Source organism: Amblyomma mixtum, chromosome 6, assembly GCF_055824585.1.
Source record: "Amblyomma mixtum isolate Tamu chromosome 6, ASM5582458v1, whole genome shotgun sequence".
NCBI classification, from domain to species: domain Eukaryota; kingdom Metazoa; phylum Arthropoda; class Arachnida; order Ixodida; family Ixodidae; genus Amblyomma; species Amblyomma mixtum.
Genome location: NC_143017.1, coordinates 89,172,534 through 89,193,465, shown reverse-complemented (window position 1 = coordinate 89,193,465; position 20,932 = coordinate 89,172,534). Strand labels below are relative to the sequence as shown.

Here is a 20,932-nt window from a genome sequence, read left to right as displayed (position 1 = left end):
ACAATACTGCCACTGCCGGCCTTTCTACAAGACCATAGCAGGGGCAATTAAAATATTGCAAACAGAAAACAACTATGAACATGTTCTTCATGGGCAGCAAACATGATTTAAAGTACAGGTATGAACAAAAGGAGACTAATTGGCTGCGGCAAAAGGATATATCTAAACAGGTCATCGAAAATGGCAGGCTCCACTTCACAACGCACTCAACATCGCATACATGACAAAAATTCGTTGGAGGCACTTGGAGGAGCGCGGGAAGGCGAAAGCCGTTTGTGACTCATTGCACTGATTTGAATTTGCCGCGCTTGAATTCATTTCACGACAGAGGAGAAGAGGGTGGCGAGAGGAAGCGGTGACGTCATGCTGCGCACGCGCAGCGCGTCGGCAGTAGTTGCTTGCGGCGGATCACACTGCTTTGACGTCCTTTCGTCTGATCTGACGTCGTCATCCACTTTCCCTCGTTTTTAGCAATTTTTACCCAAATTCTAGATCTTTCGGTGATCTTAAGTGCTAATTACACTTAATTACACATTTTTAAATTTAATTTGACACGTCACACCGTTCCCGTCGCTATAGCGACGAATTTCGTTGTCTTTTTTGTTTTTTTCGCTATAATTGGCTATAATGAATTAACTATCATTCTACAGTCATCAAACTTGGTGTCGGGGTTACATTTTATCTCCTCTATCTGATGCTGCCATTCATTTTCTCCTATCCTGATTAGTTGCCGCGTTACTCGCGGAAAACAGCGTTACACCGGACGTGACCTTGGCCGCGAGTATGAGCCATAAAAGGCTTTCGCCTTAAAAGTTGTGAAAATGGCAGCTTTGTGATCAAGAGTTAGCAGAAGGAAATTGAAAACATGGTCTTTGAGGAAGGGAAATGGCGCAGTAACATCTCACATCTTGGTGGACACCCAAACCGCGTCGTAAGTGAAGGGATAAAATAGGAAGTCAAAGACGAAAAGGAGAAAGATGTGCTATAGTGGAGGGCTCCGGAATAATTTCGACCACCTGGGGATCTTTAACATGCACTGACATCGCACAGCACACGGACGCCTTTTAAAAGCGTTTCGCTGCCATCGAAACGCGGCCGCCGCGGCCGTATTCGCACCCGGAAACTCCAGCGCAGTAGCCGAGCGCCTTGACTACTGATCCACCTCGGCGGGTAGTGAGCTATCAGTGTATCCATCAGACGGTGCGTCCATCTGTGGCGCGAAAGAAGATAAGGATTCAGTGATTTGTGCTAGTAGTGTCCCGATTCAAACGAGTCCGTTCACTAATGGAGAAAGAAAAAATGCGTTGTCGAGCGTTGCTGATTTTACTGTGGCACTGTTTGCCTTTCCGCAGCGGTTTAAATATGTGCAAAGCGTGTAAAGTAAGCCTGGTAATAGAAATCCCTGCAGCTCCTCTCCATTGCCGAACTTCTGATTGGCACTTGTTCTAAACCACCATATGCCAGTTATGTAACCAAGGCTGCCAGATCAGAAGCCCTCGCTATGCACTACGCAGTGAAATACTGGGAAACTAGAGGATTTTAGCTTCTTTGAAAGCATGGAAAATGCTTCATCTTCCTCCTAATTACGTTTAAAGCGCTACACCTAGAAATGAAGCAGAACATTTTATGAAGTTTTTCAATACAACGGGCAGTCAGTGCCCCTAGTAAATGATCTTTAACGAGTGACCCATCACTGTGGCATCACAGGAGACAGAAATTCACATGGATACATTCGTGCTCATGTGCCGCGATGAGTGCGATCGACGGCTATCTAAAGGCAAGGTTAAGGTTGCATAGTGAACACGTCGGGACAACCACCAGTGTGTTTCCAAAAAACTTTAGGGGCACAAACTATGCGTTCCCTGGAAGAGACAGCCCTTTCGTTAACCTTCAAGCTTGCTGGTGCTCAGAGCTGGCTGAAAGAAAATTCTGATGTGACGTCCGACCAAACTTTGTACCTGCGCGGATTGTAGCGCGCGGTTCCCACGCTTACAAACATGTCTTCCACCAAGACAGACTGACCGAGACTAGGAGATGTTTACAGAGATCTGAAGGCTTAGTGTCTGAGCTCAGCCAGACTGAAATAACTACTGCAGTTGACATCAGCGTTAAACATCTTTGGTATGAAATGCTACGTCGAAGCGTTTGCTTGTGCACAGCATAGCTAGCAGGAGAGAGGAGAGCCGACTACGTCATATTTCTGGCCAGCGTGGCCGCTTTCGTAGGTAACATATTCCTAATCACAGAAATTTCCAAAGTCCGGTTCGATACCTTTGAAAGCTAGTGATAATATCCGTCACCTGTAGGATATATCTCTCCGTATCAGCGGCGCCATGAAACTATTCAGTAGATCTCTCCAATCTGTTTACGTGCCACAAGTGACGCGACAGTCTGCTCATTAGCATTGCATTCTTTGAGACTAGGGCCCGACGGCCGGTTTGGAGAGTGTTATGTTCAGTAAGCTCCGACGCACACATCAGCGACGCCGCTCCCGCACAACGAATGCGAAAACAATAATCAAACGTTGAAACAAACAAACGTACGAGACTCGACATCATCACTGCCATAAGTATGAATCGGAGTGGCGGGAAAGTTTTTCATAACTTTTCTCAATATTTCAGCAATAAAAGCGCCTGCTGCAGCCGAACCAGCATCAAGGGAGCCGAGAAAGGCTCTGTTATCGGATTTTAATAAGAACGAAAAAATCGATAGGAGTAGTTCTCAGTGTGCCTACAAACAGGCACTGCAGTAAATTAGTTCTATCCTTCCTTTGTTTAAACTAAAATAAAAAAATAAAAAACTTGTTTTCTTGATTCCAAAGCATCCATAAATATTCATCTCTTATTTTTTTTTCACCCTTTTGATATCAAGTTTCTATTAGGCAACTTAATGCTCATCAAGTTTTCCAGAATGGGTGTATTTGTATTCGCACTGGACGTGTTGAAAACCCGTCTAGTTGCCTAAGAATTTCACTACTGACACAAATGAAAGACGAATTCTTCGATACCTGTGACCTCCTATCTCAAAAGCATGCTTCGATCATATAACTAGAAAGATATCGCACATATAAACATAATCTGCCCTCCATGAAACGCGCGCTGATGTTTAAACTATCTACGAAAATAAAAATGCGCTGAAAAAAAATTTCAAACCACAAAAGAGGAATTTTTTGTTGTATATACTTCAATGACATTAAAAAAGAAATGAAATCAGTTCCAGCCTCTTCGCAGTGCCATTCACATCGGAAGAAAAAAAAAGTCAGCAAGAATACAAAACTAAGTTTTGTAGACAGCAATTTCTATTCAGAAGAAAGGAATCTTACCGTGGCGAAGTGCAGCAATTCCCGGAAGAGGAGCCGTGCTTTCCTTTTGCGGAACTTGGAAGTTGCGGGCTTCGCACACAGCGCCATGAACAAACTGGTGATGCACGAAGCAGCGAAGTCTGTCACCAGGTGTCTTTCAGCGATACACACGCTACCTTAGCCGCAAGCTTGGACGGCGGTACTCGCAAATGACGCAACCTGCACACAAATGAAAACAAAATTAAAAAATGAGAGCGCGTTCCCTGCATAGAACTTTCAGAAAACGTCGTGCTCGTGGCAACTCCTTGCTTCGGTGCGCGGACATTTTTACACAATTTAGGTTCTGCTATTCACAAAACAGGAGGAAAAAGTAAACTCGCCGAAAAGTAACGCCAACAATGCCAAAGTTGACAAAAAATAGTGTGCGCACGCTCCACCATCCACACAACTAACAGAACTCAACTTTACTTCCCAATTCTCTTTGACTCCATTTAACCCCCCTCACGCATAAGGCAGCCAATCAGCAATACTCTTGTTAGCACCCCAGTGCCATTCCTTTTCAACCCTCTCTCTTTCTCTGAACACAAATTGTAGCCCAGCAAGAATACACGAGTTACGGCGAAAGACCACAGACCAAGCACTTCTGCTGGGGTCTTTACGCGATTCAGGCGATTTCATAGCAGTTGACGCAGGCTGCTTTACTGTGTTTCGTATGTTTATTTTTGTTGGCACAACAGCATCCTAACTAGTCACGCGGAAAGAAAACCGCAAATAAACCGCGGAAAACGTGTCTAATATTTCCCTTCCCTTCTTTTCCCTTCTTTAAAGGGCCACGGACCACCCCAGCTCAGCAGACACTCTCTACCTCTCTTTCAGCGAGCCTCCTCTCCTTCCATTCCCTCCTCGAAATTCTTCTCTCCCGCTCCTCGTCGAGTAGGCTCGGCAAGGCAAAATCACCCCTTCCTTCTCCGACGTAAGCCGGAGGCGTGGTGCCTGTGGAGTGCGTCACGGGGCTACGTCATGGCCCCGCCTTCAATAGAATTCTTTTCTTGGTTTTTGCTGCTGGGGCTGAAACAGCGTCGTCGCATTTTCTCCGCACACTGAACGATCGAGAGGCGCGATCGGCTCGACCACCTAGACTTGTTAGCGAGCGCACCCTTTCATACATCTGTTTGTCATTCCCAGTTAGCGAGCCACCTTTTCATTTTTTTTTTAGGCCTCCCCACCGTTTCACGAGCGGATGGGCGGAAGTCGTTTCTGTTCGAAACACACGGCGAAGTGCGGACCCGGCAACCGCCCGTTTGCTTTTCTTCATGTGTGTTTGTGTTCTGTGTGTTTGTGTCTTTTCTCCGCTCCGAAGCCCATGTCGTTCATTGGAGTCAGGGCGTACGCAAGATGCATGGAGGATAAGCGGTGTCTATGCGGAACGCTCAAGTGGACGAGCGAGGGAAAGGCTCTGCTGCACTACTAATTAAAACCTTGTTTTGGGGGGCTCGCATAGAAGAAAAGAAACTGAGAAGGGAGCGCGCACGCAGAGCTTCTCGTGACGTGATCACGGCGGGGGGGAGGGGGGGGCGAACCAACTCCCTCAGTTTTACTATTTTTTACTTTTTATGGCAAGGGTTCAAGGCTGTCGCCGCACGCTCCCTCCGCAGTTTTTTTTTTTTTTTCCTTCATGCGGGTTTGGAGGCATGAGCCAGAACAGAAGGCGCTGCGGAAAGCCTTGTGCAGACGACGCGACGCCAAGGCTACGCCCAACCTTCTCCCGTCAGTCAGAACGATGCACCAATGGAGTGCCTTTAGCGAAAGTAGCCACCCTTGACGTCAGCGGGGTGCAGAGTAGTGGGCGGGGCCCGTTTTTGAAGGAAGGAAAGAACGAACGGGCTTTGATTTGAATTTTCGCAGCTTTTCGGGGCGCGCATGGCTCTAGTATTTTGCAGAGGTTATCTTCGATGCCTCATCTATGCAGTGGGCTTGTTTTTCAAAAATGTCCGGACCCTGGTCAGTGGCCCTTTAAAGGGCCACGGACCACCCCAGCTCAGCAGACACTCTCTACCTCTCTTTCAGCGAGCCTCCTCTCCTTCCACTCCCTCCTCGAAATTCTTCTCTCCCGCTCCTCGTCGAGTAGGCTCGGCAAGGCAAAATCACCCCTTCCTTCTCCGGTGTAAGCCGGAGGCGTGGTGTCTGTGGAGTGCGTCACAGGGCGACGTCATGGCCCCGCCTTCAATAGAATTCTTTTCTTGGTTTTTGCATTTTCTCCGCACACTGAACGATCGAGAGGCGCGATCGGCTCGACCACCTAGACTTGTTAGCGAGCGCATCCTTTCATACATCTGTTTGTCATTCCCAGTTAACGAGCCACCTTTTCATTTTCTTTTAGGCCTCCCCACCGTTTCACGAGCGGAGGGGCGGAAGTCGGTTGTGTTCGAAACACACGGCGAAGCGCGGACCCGGCAACCGCCCGTTTGCTTTTCTCCATGCGTGTTTGTGTTCTGTGTGTTTGTGTCTTTTCTCCGCTCCAAAGCATATGTCATTCATTGGAGTCAAGGCGTACGCAAGATGCACGAAAGATAAGCGGTATGTGTGCGGAGCGGTAAAGTGGGCGAGCGAGGGAAAGGCTCTGCTGCACTACTAATTAAAACCTTGTTTTGGGGGGCTCGCATAGAAGAAAAGAAACTGAGAAGGGAGCGCGCACGCAGAGCGTCTCGTGACGGGATCACGGCGGGGGGGGGAGGGGGAGGGGGGGGCGAGCCAACTCCCTCAGTTTTACTGTTTTTTTACTTTTTATGGCTAGGGTTCAAGGCTGTCGCCGCACGCTCCCTCCGCAGTTTTTTTTTTTTTGTTCCTTCATGCGGGTTTGTAGGCATGAGCCAGAACAGAAGGCGCTGCGGAAAGCGTTGTGCAGACGACGCGACGCCAAGGCTACGCCCAACCTTCTCCCGTCAGTCAGAACGATGCACCAATGGAGTGCCTTTAGCGAAAGTAGCCCCCCCTGACGTCAGCGGGGTGCAGAGTAGTGGGCCGGGCCCGTTTTTGAAGGAAGGAAAGAACGAACGGGCTTTGATTTGAATTTTCGCAGCTTTTCGGGGCGCGCATGGCTCTAGTATTTTGCAGAGGTTATCTTCGATGCCTCATCTATGCAGTGGGCTTGTTTTTCAAAAATGTCCGGACCCTGGTCAGTGGCCCTTTAAATCGCAGATTTGAAACCGTGCTATCTGCGCGGAGACAGCCATAGCTGTCATCGGTTTCACGTTTGTAAGGGCATGTTGAAAGCAGTCCAACGTTCTTCACGGCAACGCGAAATGACCTCCAATTGAAAGGCTTCCAAGCAGCGCAGGAGACATAACCTGATCATATCCACAGTTCCCTCAAGACTTGCAGTCACGGTTTACGTTTAGTCCCATTTCATCATCATTGTCAACCAGGTACATCCCCTGCAGAATTGAAGCTTCTCCCAGTCATCGCTGACTGCCCCACGAGCCGCGGCAACCCTGCCCCCCCCCCCCCCCCTTACGTGGCAAGAGGGTTGCCTCGTGCCACGTAAAAGAGGGGGGGGGGGGGGGGGCAGGGTTCGCACCCTCTGCATTGCTTGGCAATAAATGTTTTCCACCACCACCTTCGCTCTCGATTACGCTTTAATTTGAATTGGCAACAGTTTCGTCTCCTTACGATATAAACCAATTACCTTCTCGTATATTCATTTTATGTCCAACCCATGTCCATTTACTCCTTTTCATTTCATCCAGGCATTTATCAGCTTTCGTTTGTTTCATAATTCGAACTATCCTCTTTCTGTCTTCTGACGTTACCCCATCATTAATCTTTCCGTGGCTAGCTGTAATGTCCGTAGTCTCATTTGTGAGCTTTTCTTTTTTTTTTAAGCGTCCATAGATTCAGACTCCATAGGTGAGCAATGATGCGATGCAATGCTCTGTCCTTTGCCATTTTTCGTGTTACAGATTTGCAAAGACTAACTGGTGCACTCTCGCCCCAACTACGTGAAACAAAATATCATACTGCCTTGCCAGACTACTCAAACGTTAGTTTTGTTCGTACTTCTTGAACCCAGCATCACACTTTGTCCCATTAGTTCCAAGCCGATCTGATCACCCAAATGAAGATTGACGAAGTGTTCCTCATTAAATGCTGCTCCGAAATCTTGCTTATACTTAGCATACTTTACAAAACGTGTTTCTTGCATGCGTAGAGTCACACCAAAGGAGAGCTTCGAAGCCCTTTGTGAGTGGTGCATTCTCCTTTATCTCAGGCACGAGCGTAGTCGCTGTGCCGTCTGTATACATTTTTACGATAACTTTAAATCAATGTAAGGTAAGGAGAACCATTTGGCTCACCTTTCGAGACAATCTGGACTTTAGGGGTGCAGTAAGGGCTGCAGTAAGAGAATGGGAGGCAAATCGCGTTGCTTGGCGACTTTTGGCAAAAACGTAAGTATGCTTCTTTCTCCCAACACTGACGAAATGCCCTCATGATTTCTTTTGTTTTGGTAGATCGAATGTTTCTCCGCCACCAGACAATGTCATAGGGATTGTTATATTACGAAAATTTGGCATAAAATAACTTTGCAGAACGTGACAAATAACGGTTATCGATTTCCACGTACTCTTTCTGAAATACAGCACAGCGAAATCTCCGTTCTGAGTGAAGCCTGACCTTGTCCTGATTCTGTTCAGACTTATTCTGGTAAATGTCTTGTAGGCTATAAAGCCAGTAATATAATAGATCTATCAGGTTTCAGGTCTGTGGTAGCGCCCTTCTTGTGAATTTGTGTTAAAGTAGCAATATATTCATTGATTCGGGGGAACCTGATGTTACGAGTACAGGATTGCAAGCTTAGCCGAATATCTTTACCGTATCAGCACCCGCGCAATCATTCCCCGCTGCTTTCCGCTTTTCACGGCTTGCAAATCCGCCCTGACTTGATTACGACCGCAATTTTCACTAATTCGGCGCCACTGTTTTGTGGTATTAAAGCCCTGGTTCTTTTTCCCCACTGAATAAAGTCTGTTCACAATTTCTCTCCTACGCCAGCTATCTTATCCGGATTGCGAATCACACTCCTATAACAAGGTATTACTTAGGGCTAGTTGGTTATCCACCGAATAAGTTTAACGAGATACACTTGAGCTGTATTTGGAAGGGGAATGTAACATCGCACATCTTTCGTCCTTCTACGTCCTCGCGCTCATAGCGTTACTAACTCTTTTGCATTGCCATCTTTGTCTTTCGCAACGTATAGCCTTTGTCAAAAGTTTAGATGGGGACAGGGTTGTTTCTATGCTGCGTAGTGGAGCTCTTGCAGTTTCCGTGGACGTCCTGACCCTCGGAGCGGGAAGGACCAAAGTTCCTCTAATGTCCGACATTTTTTGGAGAAAAATTTTGCATATTGAAAAACTGTAAGGCACCGATATAGAAACATTGAAGTTAATCGTCCCTTCTTCTGATATACAGCAAAACCTTTCTTTTAAACTGTTTCCATCGCTCGCTTCGAGCAGTTAAGACTGCCATCGAAAACCAAAGGGGAACGCTTTTCACGATAGCAGAAACGTTCAAGACTGCCGACGGGAGATCTGCGGATGATTGTCACAGTGAAATCTTCCAATGCATGAAAAATTTCTGCTCATAACTCTTTCCCATTCAGAAAAGATTTTGTCCGGAATTGTTGGGTATGTATCTTCGAGAAACTTGGAACGCTGGGGATGCATCACAGGCCACATGGCGTGGCCCCGCAGAAAACCCCCCGGGGCTCTAAACATTTGACAAAGGGTGTGCATATGGTCTCTACCGCCTTCTGATTTCCTCCTTGCGAATTTCATTATTCATCCATGTGTCAGTGCTTTCTCAATTCACGGCACAGCCCGCGCCGTGATATGAAAACCAACGAACAAACATATCTATCTGCATCAGCTTGATCCAACTGCAAGAGAGTTCTTAAACCACAAGGCGCCTCATACAAGCAGGTGGTTAAATGAGCTATGTTATAGATAAAATACCTTATCATCTCGTTTTTATTTCGAGCGCGCCTTTACTTCCACCTGGTGAAACGTCCGCAAGCAACGTGTTCCGAATTAATTGAGCGTCGTCGAGTGCTTCGAACCGCCGCGTGGCGCGGCCGGGGAACAAGATAAGCCACAAAATCGACAGCCGGACGGAGAGACAGTGAAATACGGCTCTCAGTCACTCTCCGGATGCTGTATTTCTGGCCCTTATCGCTTCAACGAGAGACATCCGAGAAGTGGGTGGAAAGTGTCGCCCACTTTGCTGCGTCCTATAGCTTGAGTTCGCAGCCAGCTTAAACTCTTCCCTATAAGGATAAATAACCTGCAATGCCACTCCGCCACGCTTCTTGCGTTCGGGCGAGTAAGTCGAACTTTCAATAAAAAAAAGTGGAGGGGGCGGGGGCGAAGTCAGCTCGTGAAGTTAGAACATATCGAGAGGGACGCCGTTCATTTTCATCGCGGTCGTGAATAACACAGCTTGCGAGATTCAGACCCAGTGTCACATTTCACTCCGCTCTGCAAGGCATCAGCACTCGACTGGCGAGGCAGGAAAATGTCCATCGAAGACAAATGGCCCCCATTGAGGGAAAACAAAGTCGCAAGGTATCGGTGAGAGCTAACAAAGCAATGCATAACACAATCAGTGCAGAAACTGTCGAGAAATTTTTTTCCAATCAAAATGCTTACTAATAATAATAATAATAATTTGGGTTTCCCACAGGGATGAGCTTCTTCACTCCTTTTAGATACAGAAGCCGTCCTGTACTGTGCCGTCCATCGTAAGCAACTGTACAGGGTTGGTCAGAAGTGCCGAGGCAACACGGTCTGCTTTGGAGCGTGATAGTTGGGCCCTTAACACCGCTATGAATGTAATAAGGCCGTGAGAGGCGAGAATGATACTACAGATATATTGAGCTTCGAGGGTGACGTATAAATGCCCCGACACGTGGCTCAAAAGCAGACCCCGAGGTCCGGAAACTTTTGACTACAGGGTGACCCTGTACATGCCTCGTTAGTATGGACACTTTGGTTACTGAGTGAACTGTCCGTAAAGTGAGTCGTGCGTAATAATGAATCGCGAAAGAAAAAAGATCGCAAAAAAAAAAAAACGCGCTACGATTAAGGTATCCTGTGCATAGTGGTGGTCATTGAAGTTGAAATACGCATAATATACCCTCTTAATAATTTGCTGCAGTTTGACGCGCCCACTGATCTATGATACGCTTGATGGCGTCTTATGGCTGAATGACCTAACTCCTACTACGACTGTTCACACGCATCTGACGAATCGCTACTACGTATGAACACTCACTCGGCTGAGGGCTGCTAAATGTGGGTTTCTGTGTGGCATACGTACGCTGCAAGTTTTTTTTCACCGCCATTCTTGAAATCGGAAAAAGGGTTAGGCGCATTGACTGGGAAACTTTATTCTGCAAAACACGAAACCACAAAAGAAAAGGTCCATTAATTAGTGATACGTACTTTTTCACTGCATTTCTGTTGTGTCCTGCACTCAAAATCTAAAATATAAAACATATGGTTCGGGCAGTGAAGATCTTGTCACCGTCCATATTGAAACAAAAATATATGGGCCCCATTATTTTTTGAGCATTTTCCCTTGTTCATTCTCCGGACTGCGCGGGTTTCCATATTGACGAGGCGTAAATACATAGAAAAATATTGGTCCCTATAGGCAAACTGTCGATACTTCGAGACGTCCATATTACCGGGAGTCGCATTAACAGGCTATAGTTGCTCAGTGTAACAATCTAAAGTATCAGGTAGAATTTTAATCCATTTTAGCTCATAGTTTCTACTCTGTAGACTCTGAAAACTTTCTTCTTTGCTGTATAGATTGAATTTCAAGCTAGCCTTCTTTTGTTGAAACCTGAGCCCCTTTCTTACCTGTTTATTTATATGTTGCTAGACTCTACCACTAACCTTCTGTTTAGCTTAGCTTTTGCGTGCGTGGAGTTTCTTACCATTTCCCAGAACGATATCCGGTGTCATGTCGTTCTGGATCGTTGCAGCTCAGTTATCAATAAACGAGAAAATACGAGTACCTTCGCTTCTAGACACGCTCTGCACATAGGAAGCGCAGCAAAAGCTGCTTGGATTTTATGGCTGGTTTGGTTTATGTGGTTTAACGTCCCAATGCAACTGAGGCTATGAAAGACGCCGTAGTGGAGGGCTCAAGAAATTTCGACCACCTGGGGTTTTTTAACGTGCACGGACATCGCACAGTACACGGGCCTCTAGAATTTATCCTCCAAAGAAATTCAACCGCCACGGCCGGGATCGAACCCGCGTCTTTCGGGCTAGCAGCCGAGCACCATAACCACTGAGCCACCGCGGCGGCTCAGGTGGTGAGAGCTGTTCTTTATTAGTTAAAAAGTCGCTGCTGGTGACCCTGCAGTCTACTGGGCTTTTAGTTCTCAGCTGAATTTTTCCACCATGTTTATTGCTCCCTGATATGATCTTAGCATCAAATTCGAAAAGTTCCGTGAATGCGGTCATTCGAGTATTGCGTGGATGTGAACGCTTTTAGCGACAATGGAACTACGACAGCCTTGGAGTCGAATCGCTCAAGGATATTCTCCGTATTTAGATATTCTGACAAGCCTTCGGTGCAAGCCCTCAGGAAAATGGCGCACACAGATCATCTGAGCCTCCGTAAAAAATCCCGCAGTTTTCTCCCTCTTTCTCCGAGTGATGAAATGACCACCCCTCCCCCCACCCCCTTCCCCACCGCCTCCTCTCCTTCAAGGCTCACGCAGCCGAGAGCTCCGGGAGTCTCGGCCACACAAACCCGGTTCTCGATAGAGCGAACTCCTGGACGACGCTTTAAATGGATAGCACGTTAACGCTGGGTAATTGAAAGCTCCCGCCGAAAGTCCCAATTCGGACTACCCGTTCTTCAAGTACTGTTTTTCTGGTATACAGTCCGCAACGCTTAAGTGTGGCGCGCACGCACGCACGCATGCACACACACACACACGCGCACACACACAAACACACACACAAAGAAATTACTAGATCGTCTGCACCTAGTACATAGAACCGCAATAGGCATTCGATGCTGTTTGGGCGTTATTGAAAAAAAAATTCTCTATAGTCCTCACCTAGAGATAATCCATAGAGCTCAATATTTCAACATTTAAACATGCATACCTTGCGGACTGTATACCGAAATTGATGGCCCATGAACACGCAAAGAACATCTGGAAAGCGTCCGGTCCTCAGCCCGCCTATGCAAGACTCATCAGCCAACAGGATGAAGCGGTAGTATTAGGTTACGACATACGACGGCGACGCTCTTTTGCCGGCAGGAAGTCCCCCCACACAGCTATTTACGTTTCTTTTTCCGAATGCTGTCTTCATATATAGGGAATAAATAAAACAAACAATATGCCCCGCCGCGGTGGCTCAGTGGTTACGGCGCTCGGCTGCTGACCCGAAAGACGCGGGTTCGATCCCGGCCGCGGCGGCTGAATTTCTTGAAGGCGAAATTCTAGAGGCCCGTGTGCTGTGCGATGTCAGTGCACGTTAAAGAACCCCAGGTGGTCGAAATTTCCGGAGCCCTTCAGGGACGTTAAACCCCAATAAACGAAACCAAACCTAAAACAAACAATCTGAAACGACAGTAAACACAATCAACACTATCATCATCATCGGTCTCACTACGCCCACTGCAGGACAAAAGCCGCTTCCCAATCTTTCCAGTTAACCCTGTCCTTGACTAGCTGCGGCCACCGTATCCCCGCAAACTTCTTAATCTCATCCGCTTACCTTACTTTCTGCCACCGCCTGCTACGCTTTCCCTGTCATGAAATCCAGTCCGTTACCATTAACGACCACCGGTTATGTTGCGTTCGCATCACATGCCCGGCCCAAGCTCATTTTTTCCTCTTAATTTCGTTTGAGTTGTCATTAAGCCGTGTTTGTTCCCTGACCCACTCTCTCCTCTTCCTGGGTCTAGAGTAATGCTATACCTATCAGTTATCCTTTCCAGAGCTCGCAGCATTGTCTTCAAGTTGAACGTTTTTTGTTAGCCTCCGTGTTTCTGTCCTATAGGTGAGCACCGTTAAGACGCAGCTGTTATATACCTTTCTGCTTGAGGGATATTGGTAAACTGCCATTCACGATCTCAGAGAACCTGCCAAATGTACTCCATCCCATTCTAATTCTTTTAGTAATTTCACTCTCGTGATCCCGATCTGCAGTCACTGCCTGCCATAACTAGACATATTCCCTTAGGACTTCCAGCACCTCGCTACCAGTCGTACATTGCTGTTCCCTTCCGAGACTAACATTGCCTTGGTTCTGCATCGCCTGTATAAGCCATTCATCATGCTTAGAAGATCGTCTCCTGAGTGACTTAGCAAGGCAACGGCATCAGCGAATCGCAGATTACTTAGGTATTCTCCATTAACTCTTGTCCCCAATTGTTCCCAACCCAGACCTCGGAATACCTCCTGTAAGCAGGCGGTGAATAGCTGAATAGCACTGGAGAGGTATTGTCTCCCTGCCTGACACCCTTAGTGGAATTTTATTGCTGACCTTATGCAAGACTATTGTGGCTGTGCAGCCGATGTAGATATCTTCCGGCATTTTTACATAAAGCTCATCTACACCGTGACTCCGTAATATCTGCATAACTGCTGAGTTTCGAGTGAGCCAAATGCTCACTCGCAATCTATGAAAGCTCTATGGGTATGCTGTATTCTGCGCATTTCTCTATCACCTGATTGATAGTTTGAATATGGCCTATTGTCGAGTTGCCTTTACGAAAGCCTGCCTGGTCATTTGGTTGATTGAAGTCTATAGGGTTGTCCTGATTCTATTAGCGATTACCCTACTAAATACCTTGTAGGCAACGGAGAGTAAACCCGGTCTGTAACTTCTGAACTCCTTGACGTCCCCTTTCTTTTTTATTCAGATGATGTTAGCGTCCTGCCAAGCTTTCGGTACGCTTGAGGTCATAAGGCCTTGCATATATAAAGTTGGCTAGTTTTTCCAGGACAGTCTCACTACCATCCTTCAGCATACCTGCTGTTAACTGACCCTAACCAGCTGCTTTCCCAATTTGCACTGATCCTTTGACTTTCTTTACTTCCTCTTTGGATACTGACGGGATGTCCAATTGCAACACCCTACCGCCTCTCTCATTAACGTCCTAATTACACTGGCTGCTGTATATATTTGTGCACATCTTATCTATATTGCTAAAGCATCCCTCTTTCTTCTTTCACTCCCACCTTCCCCCCTTCCCTTACGGCGCGGTTCAGGTGTTCACCGAGGTATGTGACAGATACTTCGCCATTTCCTTTCCTGAAAAACCAATTTATTTATTATTATTATTGCCCTCCGTGTCCGTAGTGGATACATCTGAGTTTTGCACAAGCTCGAGGGTTAATTGGTGTATCCATGTGAAAGGTTGCGGCCCACCTCCTATAGTAAACTCAATGCGAGATGGAAAATAGAAGCCACACCGAATACGTGGTTTGCATAGTTTGCATAATCTGGTAAAAGGTGTGAAAATATGCACAACTGAAAATTGGCCGCCGCGGTGGCTCAGTGGTTACGGTGCTCGGCTGCTGACCCGAAAGACGCGGGTTCGATCCCGGCCGCGGCGGTAGAATTTCTTTGGAGGAGAAATTCTAGAGGCCTGTGTACAGTGCGATATCAGTGCACATTAAAGAACCCCAGGTGGTAGAAATTTCCGGAGCCCTCCACTACGGCGTCTCTCATAGCCTTAGTCGCTTTGGGACGTTAAACCCCATAAACCAACCAAACCAACTGAAAATTGTGGTACAACCAGATGTTATCACAGGTGAGCATGACTTCATGAAACTTGGATAAGTCTATTCTGTGGTGATATGACCTATAGCTCATTTGTTTATGGTACAAGGCATCAAAGGTCCTGAATACGGGGATAACTGTCATGTTATGCCTGTTGCTTTGTTAGGATCATTGCGACGCGGATATGCGATGCACGGTGGCAAGGAAATGCCGTCGTGTGGTGGTACGTGACCAGAGTGAAAAAGCAATCAGCAATACACGTTCCAGCGCTATGGAAAGCTTTCAAGACGAACAGGTTTGGTTTTAGGGCTGCTACATTGGTGTCAATGCAGGCAGACTTACGAAACACTGTGTGCAATTGTTGTAGAAACGCATTCCGACCGGTTGCTATCTTCTTTGTCTAGCACTTCTTCCTCCTGTTTATCTTTCAAGCTCTACACAACATAACTAACGTCTTCCCCTACCCACGCGGGCGCCCTTACAAAAAAAGTTTTAGACAGTCTATAGAGTGTCTATAGACTTCTGTCTATAAAGTCTATAGTCGGTCTATAGATAAAAATCTATAGGCAATACAAATGCCATAGACAGTCTATAGACAATCTATAGATTTATGGCCATACATTTTTAGTAGACTTTTATCTATAGACAGTCTATAGACTATGAATAGACAAAAAGCAATATCTATAGGAAGTCAATAGAGTCAATAAGAAGTCTATAGACTTTCTATGGACCATTTTTGTAAGGCTTTTTACAGTGTACAATATGTGGCCACTCTTACGCATTGTCTTGAGACTTTGTCCTGTACGGTAATTATGTGATCTACGCTAACCTGGCCCATGTAGCCGCTGAAGTGGTGCATTCTCATCACCGTCACAGCTTCGCCTCCGAAAGAAGACAATGAATATTTGAGATACCCGGCAGCTTGAAGAAGGAGTCCCGTTGAAAATCTGATCATAAATGGCACAGCTCTTTGTTAACGAGCTTGCCTTCCACCCTCTCATGGAAGGGAGTAAATGTAACAGAAATGTGATGCTATTCGCCACCCTGTTAAGTATTGTGCTCAGGCATTCTGTTTGAAAAAGTGGTGCACAAAATGCGATACCTTAGGTAAAACGCATTTCACAATATATAAAAGGTTAAAACATTTATACAGAACGCACCAAACGAATAAATTATGTTAAATACCTTCACGAGCTTTGCATACAAGCCATGAAGCCCCGACCAACCACCGCCCCAGTCGACGGATCCAGAAGCACAATGCACCCTTTGGCTGCCCCTAACAATGGCTCATTTTTCTGAAAAATGAAATATCGCCCCGGACACAAGTATCTCTGTGTGAGAGTTTTTTTTTCTATATTTGAAACTTTTGACACCTTAATGTACACAGTACGCGTCATGCACGCCACTGGCTGCAACGAGGCCGGGCGGAATCAAATCAAATCAAATGTACATCGAAACTTGTTACATACGCTAGTGAGAAGACAGAAGGAAGTCCCATAGCTCTTGACTACACCGGGACCTCCTTCGTAAGTGTGCTTCAGGAGATTTCATGCACTGTAGTTTTTTAAAAAAATTACGCGTATGCGTAGAAGCACCGCAATGCTTGCATAAACCTAGCGTTGAGTCCGCGTTCGAATAAGCGCATGCACAGCAAATGCTTGGAGAACAACTGAGGCACTGATTACAATCAAATGAGTGAATAAATTCAAATTAGATCTAAATGTACTGATAATAAGGTTGGGGTTTATTACAAGGACGAAGTCAAGGTATTCAAACCGCGATCATAGCGTATACATACAAGAAGCCTTTCAGCCGAGAACGCATTTACTGCCTTTCCCTTAAAAAAAAAAATCACCTTAAAAAAAGAAGAGTAATTTTTGCGCAGTGTCGATGAAAACAAAGCACACGTTCTTAAAAATGAATACGTTAAATCACTGGCTTTGCCGTACTGCATTTCGTCGACAGCCAGTTTATCACACTGCAGCCAGTTTATTTTCAAAGCACGGTTAAAGTGTTGCGGAATCTGCATTCCTAGAAAAGAACGCGATTCCGTCATGCCTGCAGCAGCGCCATCTGAGGTTGTGATCCACGTGAATTTTTACGCTGGGCTGCCCTGCGGCGGCACCGTGCTCTCATTTTGTTATTCAGACAGTGGTCGATGGAAAAAAGTTACTAAGGCTCATTTAAAATGTGTTACCAGTATACCAATATGCTACGAAACTTTATTCCTACGTCACGAAGATAGGCTTCGAAGAAAAGAAAACGCACGGAAAACTGCGGCGGGTGCATGCACATCCGTGGCTATTTTAATGCACTGCGCCCACAGATACGATTGCTGTTTTGCGCGGGGCTTTGCCTCGTATCGCGGGACAAACGGAACAGTATTAGCGGCACACTTGAAACGTCAAAAATTAGGACACGGTGCATGACTATATGATTAGCACTTTACAAATGATGTTCGTACGGATGTCATTTTTTGCTGCCGTAAATGTGGCGATTAAAGGGCAACTCCGGCGATTTTTCGATGTCCATCGATCGAAATGAAATTTTAAGCCTGTATTATTTATGTCAATTTCGCACCTGAAAGCGACGTAGTTTTTCCGCAAGCGAATTTTGAAGACAAGCGTTCCTCAACGCGAGCGGCACCCATTGATTCAGCAACTTCTACAGGCCACCCTGTCCTGTGACGTCACTGGCGTGTCGGCGTGTCAAGCTGGTCGGGTGCGCGCTAGCGTTGGCAGTGCAGTGGAAAACTGAAAATTGGTTTTGAGGGAAGTAAATCACGCAGTAACGCACACCCGAACCGCGACGTAAGTGAGGAGTGAAAAAAGAAAGGAAGGAAGAGGTGCCGTAGTGGAGGTCTCCGGAATTATTTCGACCGCCTGTGTAATTTCGCGCCATCTCAATGTGCCTGATGTGATGTGTACGCCAGAATGATCGGTCACGGCAACTTCTGTTGTGCTGTGGTGTGCACAAATTCTTCATCTGTGACAACGGGCGTGATCTACCGTAGGTTTCCTAGCGATAAGAACCTTCGCGACAAGTGGGTGAGAGCAGTCCGCCGTGTCAACTGGTCTCCGAGGAAGCATTACCGCTTGTGCTCGGAACATTTCGCGCCAGATTGCTATGAAGACAGCGTGTACCTCAGAGAGAGCTTTGGACTCGCTAAGGCTTCGTTCAACCGGCGCTTGAAGGCAGGTTCTGTGCCAACGTTATTCAAGTACAACCGCCCATCGCAGCGGCCAGCTGAACGAAGCGCGGCCGTCAAGAGGAAGCACACCACGGTCAGCGTGCTCAAAGTATGTTGGATTGTAGAGCGCGTGAATTCACTTCCAAATGCTCGCCGTCGAGACAAAGCTTCGCAAAGAGAGAGAGCACTGTTGATGATGCATGCCCCTGTAAGGACGTTGTACACAGCGGCAATGTTCCGGCAGCAGAATCTTTCATCAGGCTGGGTCGGCCGGCACTCGCCACACGAACAGCTGTTAGCGGGAGCATCACATTAACTTTTGTTCATACGATTGTGTCACAAATGCATGCCAGAGAAATGACTCAAGTACTTAGTTCTCAGAGTTCAGACCGTCTCCATGCTGCAGGTGACGCAGTCTGTGGTGTGACTCGGCTGGCTCGCGCGGCGATAGATCATACCTGAAAGGCGACTCGTCTAGTCCAAAATCGTCGAATGAGTCGTCTGCTAAAGACTCGCTGGTCTCGGAAAATCTATTCTCCGTGCTTTCAGTCATGTCGACAGCGCGGCTCATTGTAGTTGCGATATCTTCGGGGACTTCACAGCGCGGCGACCCCGCCAGTGACGTCACAGTCAATACCGCACGAAGGCACCTCCCCGGTTTCGGTTTTGCGGTTTCGGTTTCGAGTTTTGCGTTTTTTGCTGTTTAAAAATTATTTTAGGGTTGCTTTTGAAAACCTGCTTTTGAAAAACTAGGCGGCTATGGGAATGTGAGGCAATGAAATGAAGCTTTGATTTTCGGTGCTTTCGCTATAAATAACGCCGTTAATATGCACACAGAGCGAACAATGGAGGGGAAAGCCTCAGGGCGGTTACCGGCGCTTCGGTGAGACGACTTGTCTTCGTCTGGGCGAAGCGTTCATCATAGGTGGGTTTAAATAGGGCCTTCCTCATTGGTGTGAGCAGGAAAGACCGCCACAAGTCCTCTTGTCGAAACGCTGGCAAGCACTCTGAGGCCTTCCTCTCCCTTGTTCACTTTTTGTTTATCAAGAAACCATCTCCCTTCCTTCTCTCTACCATAAACGCCGTTAATAGGCTGTTCGTTACACATCTGCAATAAGCGTGAGCTTGCAGGTTCGATGACGCCCATCAGAATACACAGGTGAGAGAACACAGGTGAGAGTACAAAGAGAAGTTTGCTCGATAGTCCATTTCTAGGACAAGCTACTCAGCAGGCAAAGACCAAATGCACGCAGAAATAGCTCCCAGGAGTAACACTATGGCTCCATGGTCGAACAACCGTACACAGACGTTTACGAAGTTCTGCCCAAGCTCCAAGGAGTTTTCTCTAGTAATTATCGATCGGCATATCTTGAGGCAGTGAAGACTTTCTTCTCGATAACCGCGTGTCTTGGCACAATGCACGGAATTAATGTGCTTTAGGACCATTACCAATGCTTTAATTTATTTATTTACAACACTGTCAATATCGTTTCGGACTACAGCAGGAGATGAGAAGTTACAAATCAAAGTGCATACTGAACAGTTTTGGTAGGGAATAACATCATGCTGACGCACTTTAAAAAATTGCGGTCGAAAGAGACCATCCTCTGGAGATCGGACGCAAAATAGTGGTAGAACACAAGTCTATTTTTTATCCAATCTGTATGGCATGTTCTGGCGACAATATTTTGTACACAAGAGCTAAGTACCATGTCTGCCAAAAGTAACCGGGCAACGGTGGCAAGCTCTGAATCTGTGTAAAGTAGGGTCTACACTTGTCCTCACGTTTTGACACCTTTCGGTGTTTAAAGGTGCAGTATAAACTCCACTATATGATTGAGAAGCAAAAACTTGCTGCTCGGTTACTTTTGTGAAAGGCCGTACACGCGAGTTAACTCAAAACCTTCAGGGGACAAATTTTGGCCAAGCAAGTACATAGGCATATGGAAGCCGAAAAAAACACTGAGCCCTGCGATACAACGCAGTTACGACCAGTCGAGTTCGAACCCTACATGTGATCGGATACGTAAAGAGAAAAAGTAAAAAAGAGCATGCTTCATAAAAACAATTCGGTCTAGAGGCTGCCATTTCCCACGAGTGACGCATCTGGACAAGTTTAACAAGCCACTGCAAAACAGAAAAAGACAACCTGAAAGAAGCTGGGCCAAAAAAAAAAACATGAAACCTCTTTGCTAAGGTCTTTACAGTGCTGCTGAGCGACAGAAGAGGAAAATAGATGAATAGATGTTTTTGACAGCTTGACGATGAGCAGCTATTCACACAACCCGAAGCACGTTTTCAACTCGCCGGTTGGCTCAGTGACTTTGGCTTTCGGCTGCTGATCCTGAGGTTGCGATCCCGGCCGCGGAGGCCTTATTTGGATGAAGGCAAAATACAAAAACACCCGCATGCCTCAGTACGGCGTCCCTCATAGCCTGAGTCGCTTCGGGATGTTGAAACCCCACCATTCACGTAAACCAAGTTTCATTCGTTATTCAGAAGCGGTGCTGGTTAGTGAACCCATAATAAAGACGTGTTTTTTACTAACCACACCCTGTTTTACATTGCAGTCAGTAAACGGACGATAAGCACAAGACCATGCTCCCAAACAGAGCTACGAAA

At 46.5% G+C, this 20,932-nt stretch overlaps 1 long non-coding RNA gene across 2 annotated transcripts in view; it reads right to left on the bottom strand.

Annotated features, from left to right (window-relative positions):
- LOC149339626 (uncharacterized) overlaps positions 1–20,932 on the bottom strand; it is a 125,715-nt gene that overhangs the window by 82,089 nt on the left and 22,694 nt on the right. For both annotated transcript variants that reach the window (XR_016283544.1, XR_016283543.1), the window contains exon 3: positions 3,323–3,520. This is a non-coding gene — a long non-coding RNA (uncharacterized LOC149339626). The remainder of the gene's footprint in view (positions 1–3,322; positions 3,521–20,932) is intronic.